General features: G+C 32.8%; 1 pseudogene; it reads left to right on the top strand.

Annotated features, from left to right (window-relative positions):
- Positions 1 to 1,687: 1,687 nt before the first annotated feature.
- LOC132558015 (uncharacterized) lies at positions 1,688 to 10,821 on the top strand (annotated as a pseudogene).
- The last annotated feature ends 275 nt before the right edge of the window (positions 10,822 to 11,096 follow it).

Genomic DNA, 11,096 nt, shown 5'->3' with positions numbered 1-11,096 from the left:
CCCACAAGACTAACGTCATGATTAATTTTGACATAACGGTCGCGCTTTGAATAGAATTGTATCGTAAATCACGCATCTTTCTGGTTTCTGCCATTGTAGTGAAAATTTGAATATTTCGTTTTAAAACAGAGATGAAAATAAAACTAATATGACGTATGACGTATGACGTATGCAATTTCTAAATTAATTTTTAGACTTTCCACAATTTTTTATCGAATAACAAGGAAAATAATCACAACATAATTATCGGTGTATTACCTAATTCGGTTTTGTCAACAACTCAGACAATGGTCAATAGATTATCCATTTTACTTTTTTTTCTTTTTGAATTCTAAGCAATGAATCGTTGAATGTTCAACAGATACTGTGTAACGTACTAGTAGTCTGGAACGTTAAAAATGTGTATTAGACCTCAAGTTAATCCCAGATTTCAATCTCCTGCAAGTTGAATGTCTTTGAAAGTATCTAACGTACGATACATATGATCCCGAACATTTGCAACCTCTAGGGTGTGTAATATATTATCGTGACCCTAGTCCGTGAACAGAGGATCAAAAAATTTATCCGTAATTCGATAATCCCGCCTGACAAAGCGTACCAGATTCGTTTTTATTCTACCGCATTTGCGCTAAAATGACACTTTTAAAATCAGATAAAACAGGCAGAGCTCCTCTCACTGTAATAGACTGTCATACTTTTGTCCTGTTTTAAGTTTTCACGCCGATATTTTACTTGTCTATTCGTCAAATCTATTTTCTAATTGACGTATAATTAGCAGTTTACAATGTAGTTCATAAGATTTCGTTTCCATACACTATGTGACATCAGATTGGTTTTATACCGATCATTATTTTTGTCTTGTTTGAAAATTTTGTCATTGTATCTGTATCATTGATGGCCATTGGTCTTAAATCTTTTGTTTGTTTGTTTGTTTTGTTTTTGTTTTGTATACAAAATGGTTTCGCAACCCCTCTCCCCCCCCCCCCTTTTTTTTGATTTTTGGTTGCTTTTTTTTGTCATAATTTTCAAAGTGTATTCAAAATTATATTGTATTCGAAGGCACTGATACTCACAAGTCTATTCAATAGGATGTTACCCAACATGAGAACTGTGGCATTAGAATCACGCTAGGGATCTGAATTGGTAAACACAGTTAGGTTACTAGGTATGGATAGAAAATACACTGGTGCATTCAGTGTGGAATTTATTACAGGTGTGTGCCAAAAAATATCTACCTACCAACTATATTCAGTTAACACAAGTATCCATATTGTTTAAGTCGTTGATCCTCTCATCCGGATTATCTAGATCAGACGTCAATCGTCACAAGTGTAAGGCGATACAAATGTATTTATGTGATATTTCTATTTCAAACTGTATGTCAAGTTAGATTGTATTTTTTTATGAACAGTTCTGAAACGTAAAATAATTAATTATGGCCTTACCTTCCGTTCGGAACTACTCATCTTCGCCATTTTGAATTCTTACTCGAATACCATTCATAAAAAAGACAAATGCTATTGTCAAAGACATTAGATTTATCGTCAGTTGATTGATAATGGGGACCTAGGAATATGTTTGGTGAAAAAGTCTTAATCATGAATACATTTCGTTTATGGATTTTATAGGAATTTTGTTAAATGTGATATTTATTTGATCAAACTACGCTACTGGAACTGTCGTCAAAATGTATCTAGTAATTTTCGCAGCTGTTGCCATATTCCTGTTCGGATCTGCAGGTAAGTGTGATATCAAAAATATTTGAAAATCAATTGTCGTTGTAATTTTTGAAGTTTATAATGCAATTACCGATATTTTCTGATGGATTTGATTCAATTGTTTTATTTTCTGATGGTGTGTATATCAGGTGTTCATTTTATATATGTATAAGATGGAATACTTTACCTCCTCGGATTGCAATGATCCTTGTTTTTGAACCATTTTCAAATCTTCCGGGTGTTTATTATTTACAAAACATGTTATTCAGCATTTAGCTGAAAAATACAAATTCGTTTGTTTATTGACTACAATAATACTTATGTTAATATTAATATATCTAACTACAAAGTAAAGGTAAGATTTAGGCACGGAAGTATACAGTACGACACTGCACTGTTAGTTACATAGATTGTGGTGGAATTCCCGCAGTGGCAACTATCGTTCAATGTTCTTGCTATATAGTGTGTATTATAGAGAGGACTTTGGGCGCCCTAACTATGGTGTCGCCATGTACCTATGTCTTAGTGATTAATTTCATATGTTTGAGATTTATCGTTCTTGTAGAAGAAAAAAATATTTATTTTCACTTATTTTGGGTTTCCCCACACTTATTAATACTATGTTATTAAAACTTAATTTATTTTACAACGATTGTCATACGTGTTTTCTCTACCTATGATAATCACTCGTAGAAGTGATGGAGGGGTCATACGATGTGAGGAAACTGGAGTGCTATTGGAAAACCCACGTGATAACCCTATACCTTTCCACGTGCGTTGCGGAAATTGAAATTTCTCCCTCCCTATTTCTAAAGTTTTCCTGGTTTTGAGTATTCATAAACTCAACAACTTGTACCCATGTTTACCAGGAAAATTAGCTCATGTGGCAAGCAAATAATGAGTACCATAACGGAATTAGATTGTCTTCATTCTCTATACACCTTGTCCATGTCTAGGTAACTGTATACTGATGGGTAAACGGTCTAAAGTTTAGATAAACTTTAAACTTGAATTATAACGAATATTCTGTAGAACATGATAACCGGAAAAACAGATGAGTAATTTTACACGTTACTCTAGTACATCAAAGAGTTTTCTTGTTTTGATATCAGTTTTACAACACCTTTCCTTTACCTCCAGATTCCTCGTGTACATTTCCAACTGAACTCACTGGAGATTGGATCAGTTCACATAAAGGTGTGATTACGTTCTCAAACGACAGTACCCTTCTGTACAACTACCCCATGTACATGTCCGCTACTGTGAATGCACTGAACTTCACCTGTGACCAACAAACTGATAGAAAATATTTACTCAAGTATGTGTCAAATAAGTTATTGTATTTTTATACGTTGAATGTTAACATATAATACATTTCATCAGGAAAATATGATTAAAAGAATATTATGCTAAGATTAACTTTGAATTTCTAAGTTGCTTTTCCCGAGAAGGTAATATTCTAATATTTTTAGATTGAGAAATCGGAGAATATGGAGTGGTTCTACAACTTTTCAACCGCGTAGTGGAATTTGAATAATAATGTTTTTTTGCCTTTTCTCGACAGTAACATTTCAATAGCATTCTGTATACCAGTGTACAGTTCAGTGTGTAAGATTTTGTTTCAATTCTAGGTCCACTGGTTCTGTATTGGCGTTTGGCTCCAATATTGATGCGTACGTCTGTATAGAACTCCACAGAGTGTCCGCATACAAATTCTACTACTATCTTGGAACAGGTAATATTTGCAGCAGCAACATCATTATAGCGAAAATTTCCCCACAATCAATGAAGTGAGGTATGAAATGAAAATGTTCACGTATACACGTCGTAAACACAACATTTCTTTTTTATAAATTAGATAAATAAATAGTTCAATAAATAAGTAAATAAAGTTCAATTTTAAATTTTTTCTTAAAAAATGTCAAAGTCACGCTGTAAACGCTGACCACCGACAAAAGTCTGGAAACTCGTGTGTTGGTTAATTTTTAGCAAAGAGCACATCTTTGTCGGAAACAACTCTTTAAAGTTTATTTGTAATAACCAACATTTTGCTAACATGTGCCATTATATCCACAGATGTAGCCATTACAAAATAAATAGATAATAAATGATGTGAGAAAATAACATTCTAAAATGAGACAATTTTCATAGTGGTAGATATATCTTTCGATTTTGAATTTACAAGCGTATTTGTGATAACTAAGCACTGTTTTATTTGTAAGTATCATCTGTTAAGATTTTACAATCACGTAAAAATGAACAAGTTAGAACTAAGAAGCACTTTTAACGAATATTTTTAATCCTAAGCGGAGAGTAGCACGAACAGTGATTATGTATACGGCAGAGCGACCGGAACGGTGGTGTATCTCGCGGACGCTTGTAACAGAGCGGAACCGTACGAAACAGGAACTTACGTCACACTCGTCAAGTCAGGTGAGATATATCATTTTTCCTTTTATCAATCTGGATAAAAATCAAACGTTTCTTATGCGATGAATTCTGAATTTAAGATTTTTTAGTATTTGTTATGATGAACATAACTTGTATCTGACGACGTTATCTCATCGCATTTGAATCATTGTCCAAATACACAATACACGAATATGTATGTATGTATGTATGTATGTATGTATGTATGTATGTATGTATGTATGTAGGCATATCAACCGTTCGGCCGTTTAATTCAAATTACCTATATTTATAGGTGCTGTCGAAGGCGGTATGGCTGATGCTACTTGTCCAGATGATATTTTGGCTACCTACACAAATATAACTTACACAGACCATTCCGGAGCATCTGCTTGTTCTGGTAATTCTGAAGACGCATGCGCCAACAAGGTTTTGATGACGTATACCTACCAGAGCTGTGCAAGCGGTAGTGTGTTTTCAGGTAGGCAAGGGAACAAAGAACATTTTTGTTAAAATAGTTCAAGCTGTGTATTTTTCTTTCTAGATTTGGATATAGATAAATAAATTGATGATAACATTCATTCTTTGTAGACCAATGGTAAGTAATCGACATTTTTTTTTAGAATTTTATACTTGTTTTAGCAAATGGATCTTTCCACTGTATGTATTCGGCGACGAATGGATCGACAACGTACCTGTCTGTGTGGAATGATGACGTCACAGTGGATGACTCGACCACATTTCAATTCACATGTTTGGTAAGAATTGCACTTCAGATTTGTTGTAATAAGTTATTTTTTTGTTTTCTTTTTTAAATTGTTGCATATTTGTAAGGAGTACAATGAGTTGCGATGATTGTTTTTTTTTGTTTTGTTTTGTTTTTTGTTTTGTTTTTTGTTTTCTTTTGTGGAATGGTGTTCTATTCAAATATCATTATAATATTCTTCAGATTCACTCGGACAATAGAACTTATTTAAACGTAAACAATTTATTTCAAATAGTTCAAAGAAGAAATCATTCCCAACATACTTTTTGGTATTCAATCCCTGCGTTCATATTAATAAAAGTAAAGATAATAAAAACTAGCACTGAAGTTTGTTAGTAGCCTTCACAAATAAATAAATAATTTCTTTTTTCAATAAAGAAAGCACCAGATTGTGTACATCGTAATTTCTGACATGAAGAACAAATGTTTCCGTTAAAGGCTTTCCGGAAGGAGGGAGCTACTATCTATGCCACGGAGTATCCTCGGTTTTGTAAAGACGCTACACAAGATAGTACAACGGTGGCTTCCCCAGGAATTAAAGTAGTGTTTGAGGCCCAGTCTGCTACTTGTGGTGAGTTTATCACACATCTCATGGTCGTTGCAGTTTTTGTTCTGAATATCACCTATAATATATATGAATATTGTTCTGAATTATTGTGGAGACTGACACAGAATTTTGAGGAAATGAAAATAAAAAGATTAATAACTAAGAAATGAAAAAAATCTTTCACTCCAAATTCTTTGTGTAAAGGTATTGTAGAAGACACGTACATTATCCTTACTGAGCAAGCACGATTCTGACGGACTGTGATATTACTTTTTTAAGTCTATTGAAAGGATATTAAACTTTTGATGAAAATGAAGACGTTGATGGCTACTTAATGATGAAATATCACTCGACGACTTTTAACACGGTAGTAATTTTCTTATTTTCATTTCGTCTTGATAAATCCTTGTTAGAGAAATACATTAGTAAGATAAGACATGTGTCTAAATATGCGTCTTTTGTTTTTGCTAGAAACACTGGTTTCTTTTTAAACTTGCCAACATTGGATGTAAAGAAATAGGTTTTCTGACAAAATCTATTTCATACCAATAACCTTTAAAATGAAAATCAAAAATGGTGATAACTTAGTTCGTGAATGCTAGCAATAAATATCACATATCATTTATAAAAAGTACCAACAAAATTTGTCTATGGACATTATTTTGCTTCGATGTTTTTCAACTTACGACATCTACAATTAATAAAAAACGGATCTTACATGAGTGTGAATGTCATATGGAGTTTATCAAACGAGTTCAATAAATAGATATTGTATATCATGATCCTTTAGCCGAGTGATGCATAAAATTATTAAACAAGTTTGATCAATTTCATATTACATCGAAACGAATGTAAGATTCTGTTTATCGCAAAATCCGTAATTATGAAGAATAACCAAAATCTTTCAAATTAGTTTCCCTATTAGACAGACTTATCTCGACGGGGACGGTGCCTTTTCACTACTGAGACAATCTTATGATGTCATCAAAACGTGACTTATTTATGACATCACAATAGTGTTATGACTTTGCCATGAATGCCGTAACACAACAGGCAACATGTATATTAAAACCAAAATTTTCTGTGTAGATTATATTGATATATTGACGTATCAAAGTTGTAAAACGAATATATTTTTTCTCTGAAAAATCACCTTTAAGATTCAAATCATGTGATACTACCTATATTTTGTTTGGTTTACCTAATTTCAGTAACGACTGTGACGGCCATATCCAGTGGCTGGTGGATCGCACTAATTGTACTGTTAGTGCTGGTCGTAGTAGGAGGTATTTTGGTCGGAATTGTTTTACTTAAGAAACACAAGAACAAGATCAACATGCTGTAAGTATACATTTTCACAGTTTGTCATTAAAACAGATATAGATCGTATTAATATGTCTTTTTCATTGATGTAACCATGACTGTGCAGCTTCCTTTTTCCATTTGACGTAATATTGAAAACCATCTTTCCCGCACCATTTTTGTATGATACAATGTATGTATTTATTCTTATGTTATCTTAACATCTTATAAAGAAACTCATTATAGGTACCAATATTGTCTAACTTTGAGTCCTTCCTCTTATAAGCCTGTTACATACAATCTTTCATGACCTCCCATCTTGTTAATTTGCTTTTGTGACCAGTAGGTGAAGGAAGAAGCTTACTCACAAGATCACTTGGAATTATATAAAACATTTATTACTCTATTATCAGTTACTAAATATGATTGATTTCGGAACACTGAAACCTTATGAGAATACTATCATCAACTCGAAGTACCATATAAGATATGACAGTATCGGTACCTTCCTCCGACTGCGGTGACCATACCCTTAACCAGGTTGATAAATCACTGAATTGACATCGATAGCGGTTTTACGTTGTATATACCACTTCAGGCATTTGTGTACTACGATGAAACATAGATAGATTGTGTTCTTCTTTGGAGAATGTTTTGTACAGTAATGTTAAGCTTCCGTCCTGAACATGAAAGCAAGTTAACGTTCAACCATACTGTAGAATCATATTTTTTCGAGGGGCCCAATTTTCGTACTCGAAAAAATCTTGCACGATTAATTTGGTGAAAAAAATATAGTTCAATAGATCTACTGACTTTTATCTTAGCAGTTTATTGATACATAAATTCGTTGATTTACAATACCCACAAAAATAAATCCCCCACGGAAAATAATGATTTTACAGTAGTAATTTTCTCGTGTCGTTAGTTATACCAAGTTTTTGTTTCCCATACTCCAGTGCTAGCTATCAATTCACATCCAACATGGAAATCAAACGCCAAGAGCAGGATAACCACAAACCCAACGGTGAGACCCCGTACAGATTAATTATCATGTTTATTATTACAACAGTCGAACCTCGTTATCTCGAAATCGACGGGACCATGAGAAAAAATTCGAGACAACTGAATATTCGATTTAAGTGAGTTCGAATGTTTTGTTTTAATTAGACAGGGACCTCGAATTAAACGGAGTCTTCGAGGTATACGAATTCGAGATAACGAGATTCGACTGTATTCATATTCTAATTTAGAGTTCAGATCGGAGACATTTGTAAACAAAAGTATAAATTGTTTCGTTACTACCAACGGGGATAAATTTTCGGTGTAGTATTGATAAAACATCCAAATCATGCATGACTTGTTCTATATCAGTATGAAAAATGAATGTCGATGTTTAGTAATCATATTTCTAGATTTGATATTCCCTTTTTATCTCTTGATCATAAAAACACACTTGAAATATAATGGTTGTACAGCAAATAATTGGTATTTGCATCAGGTAGTAATATACAAGATAACGCTTGCTGTGTTTTATACATGTTGAAAGTACCAATGTGCAGTCTTCCCAGGGTGCAATCTCCTCTCTGAGACAAATAACAAGTATAAACTTCAATGATGTGTCACCTTAATATATCTTTCCTATTCTATGTAACACAGAAAGTGTTATTGCTGTTTAGATATACGTGTTAGTACATTAGTACAGTGGACACTACAAGGAATGACGACAGCTGTTAAGCTGTAATATCATTGAACTATTAAAATTATACAGCAAAGTATTTGAAATATAGAGATTGTTCCACCACTTAAATTCAGGAATACCTTTTGAGGAGCGAACAGTTTCCATATTTGCTCGGTTTTGGTTTACCTATTTTGCCTTCCAAATATCAAAGATATAGGCTCTCATTATCATAACGAGTCCTAGAAGGACGCTTGTATGGAGCAGATTATTCATTATATGGTCCCATGTATCTAATGTTTAAACTAAATTGAAATGTGGTATACACTTGTGTGTCATTTGTACAAGTTTTGAATATTGCCAATAGTTCGGGATATGCATAGCTTTATACCGCTAGACATTCCACCAAATCTTAACGAGAAGTACACATAGTGATAATAATTAATTTATATAGAATGTTTTGAAAATAAAACATTGAGTGAATGCTGTTTACATTCGAAAAAATGTCATTTTAAATAGTAGTAGTAATGAACCTCTCAGTGTTTTGAGTAAAAATCAAGGATATGAGGATACGGCTATACATATAACTATATATTTAATACTGTGTGACAGAAACTCATAAAACGTTCTGAAAAAGTTCCTTCAAAGGTAAAAAATCTCAAATATGTATGTTTTATTAATGTTTAAATTTCCTCCGATCATACCCCTAAAACCTTAATATCATTAGGATTATGTCTGAGCCACCATTAGCGCGAGTTCTGCGTTAGACGGTTACAAGAAAATAACAATAACAACTGCTACATATATCTTGTAATGTTATCATACTTGTATGAGACACAGATTTATTAAGTCATGTATATCAGTATTGTAGTCATTGATATTCCAAACACATCTATTTATTTCAGGGAGCTCGTCCGAATAAGCTAACGTCCATTTCAGGTAGGTTTTATAAGGTGTAATGATAATATGTACATATCGTACATCTATTTCTATTATAACAAGTGGTTAAGTTGAAAGGTGAAAACCATTTATATGTGAATTGTGAGTTGCAAATTCTATAATAGAAATATCAGCAAACGTTTATGTTTAATGCTATACTGAAGAACTAAAACCATTTTTGATGTGATTTACAGATATATGTTCAAATGCAAACCGGTCTCTTCAAAATGGCTAACTTCGAGCTTAAGACGATGGACGGCAACATATCCAGGTGTTTCAAGTTCACAGGTGGAATAACCTATGTGATAATGGTGGACATCCTGACTGGTCATTACCAAGATTTGTATCAATATAAGTGAACATTTGAGAGTGTTACCATGTGAAATATGGGTAAATTTAGATATAAATGGTGTGGTGTTGAACGGCAAGCTTGACGAAAGTATGTTGACATTGAATAGAATGAAAGATCCTGGTTGGAGACAAGGTCATCCACACTGTCAAGGAAGAGATGCTATGTGAACATTACAGGAAGAACCTATGAGAAAATTCACTATCAGTTTCGTAAAACAACTTTAGAAGAGTGATTTACATAACAGGAAAATAACCTATTGTCTTTCATTGTAACGAATAGTAACTAGCTTTTTTACTCAACTTGTTTGACTTTAATATTAATTCATGTGTGTAGCCTTTTTCTGTAATGATGTACTTCAGAAATCTTTGCGCATTTGAAATAGTTTATCTAATATCTTAACTATGTAATAGTTATGCATAACATAACATCTTATCATGAACATTGTTATATTTATCTTCATAGATATTCTGAGTTTCGATGCAGGGTCCGTTAACTAAATGTGTTTTGCTATATTCCATCCTTCTTTTAATAGTTACAACACATTTGTGTTTGATTTTCCAACATTTGTATTTTTCCCGTGTTTTCTCTCCTTCTCCACAAATTTGCCAAATATCACAGGACTTTATATTTCCTAATTTACTGTAAATTATGTGAAGAAATACACCTTAGTCTACCTGATGATAGATTGGAATTAATTCCGATTTTCTCATAATGGATTTGTTTAACAAAATGTAAACTGTTGTATAATAGAATATTAAAACAATAGTCATTCGTTAGATTTCAAATGTTGATGATTAATTTCAAACTGTCATATTCCGTCTTGATGTATACGATATAATATCTGTTTGCATACCGTGGTAAATCAAGCTAATTTTCTGTGTGACTTGCCTAATGGGATCAGAACAAAGTATTTTAAATGATATTATAATTATCATTTTAAACGTATTTTGGATGATTGCTTGAATATCATTTTTACAACGTCTTATATGGTTTGTAAATGACATGTTTGTAGATGGGTTTAATAAATGTTTAAGTGATACACGAAGAGAAATAAAAGATCCATCAGCCTCTGATCAATTTTTGCTTTTAATGACGGCATTTTTTTGTCTATAAAAGGAAAATAAGCGACAACATGAAGAAAATATGTGAGTGTTAATAGAATTTAGATTCAAATTAATCATCGTTTAAATGATGCCAAAAATAGAAAAAAGAAATCAGACAAATGTGTTCCGGAAGGGCAAGCGTCATATGCTTCATCAACGTCTCCAGCCATGCAAATATTCGTCATGTTTACAAGTAAGAACCAGTTTTATAATAAGGAAATCACCACGAGCATATGACACATCTTAAATCATTAAATCATGAAACAAGAGTTGCCCCCCTTGAGT

This window comes from Ylistrum balloti, unplaced genomic scaffold, assembly GCF_031769215.1.
Source record: "Ylistrum balloti isolate Yb309-2 unplaced genomic scaffold, AGI_CSIRO_Ybal_v1 Utg370744, whole genome shotgun sequence".
NCBI lineage: Eukaryota > Metazoa > Mollusca > Bivalvia > Pectinida > Pectinidae > Ylistrum > Ylistrum balloti.
Note: the sequence above shows the minus strand (reverse complement) of the source record. Positions and strands in the feature narration are given on the sequence as shown.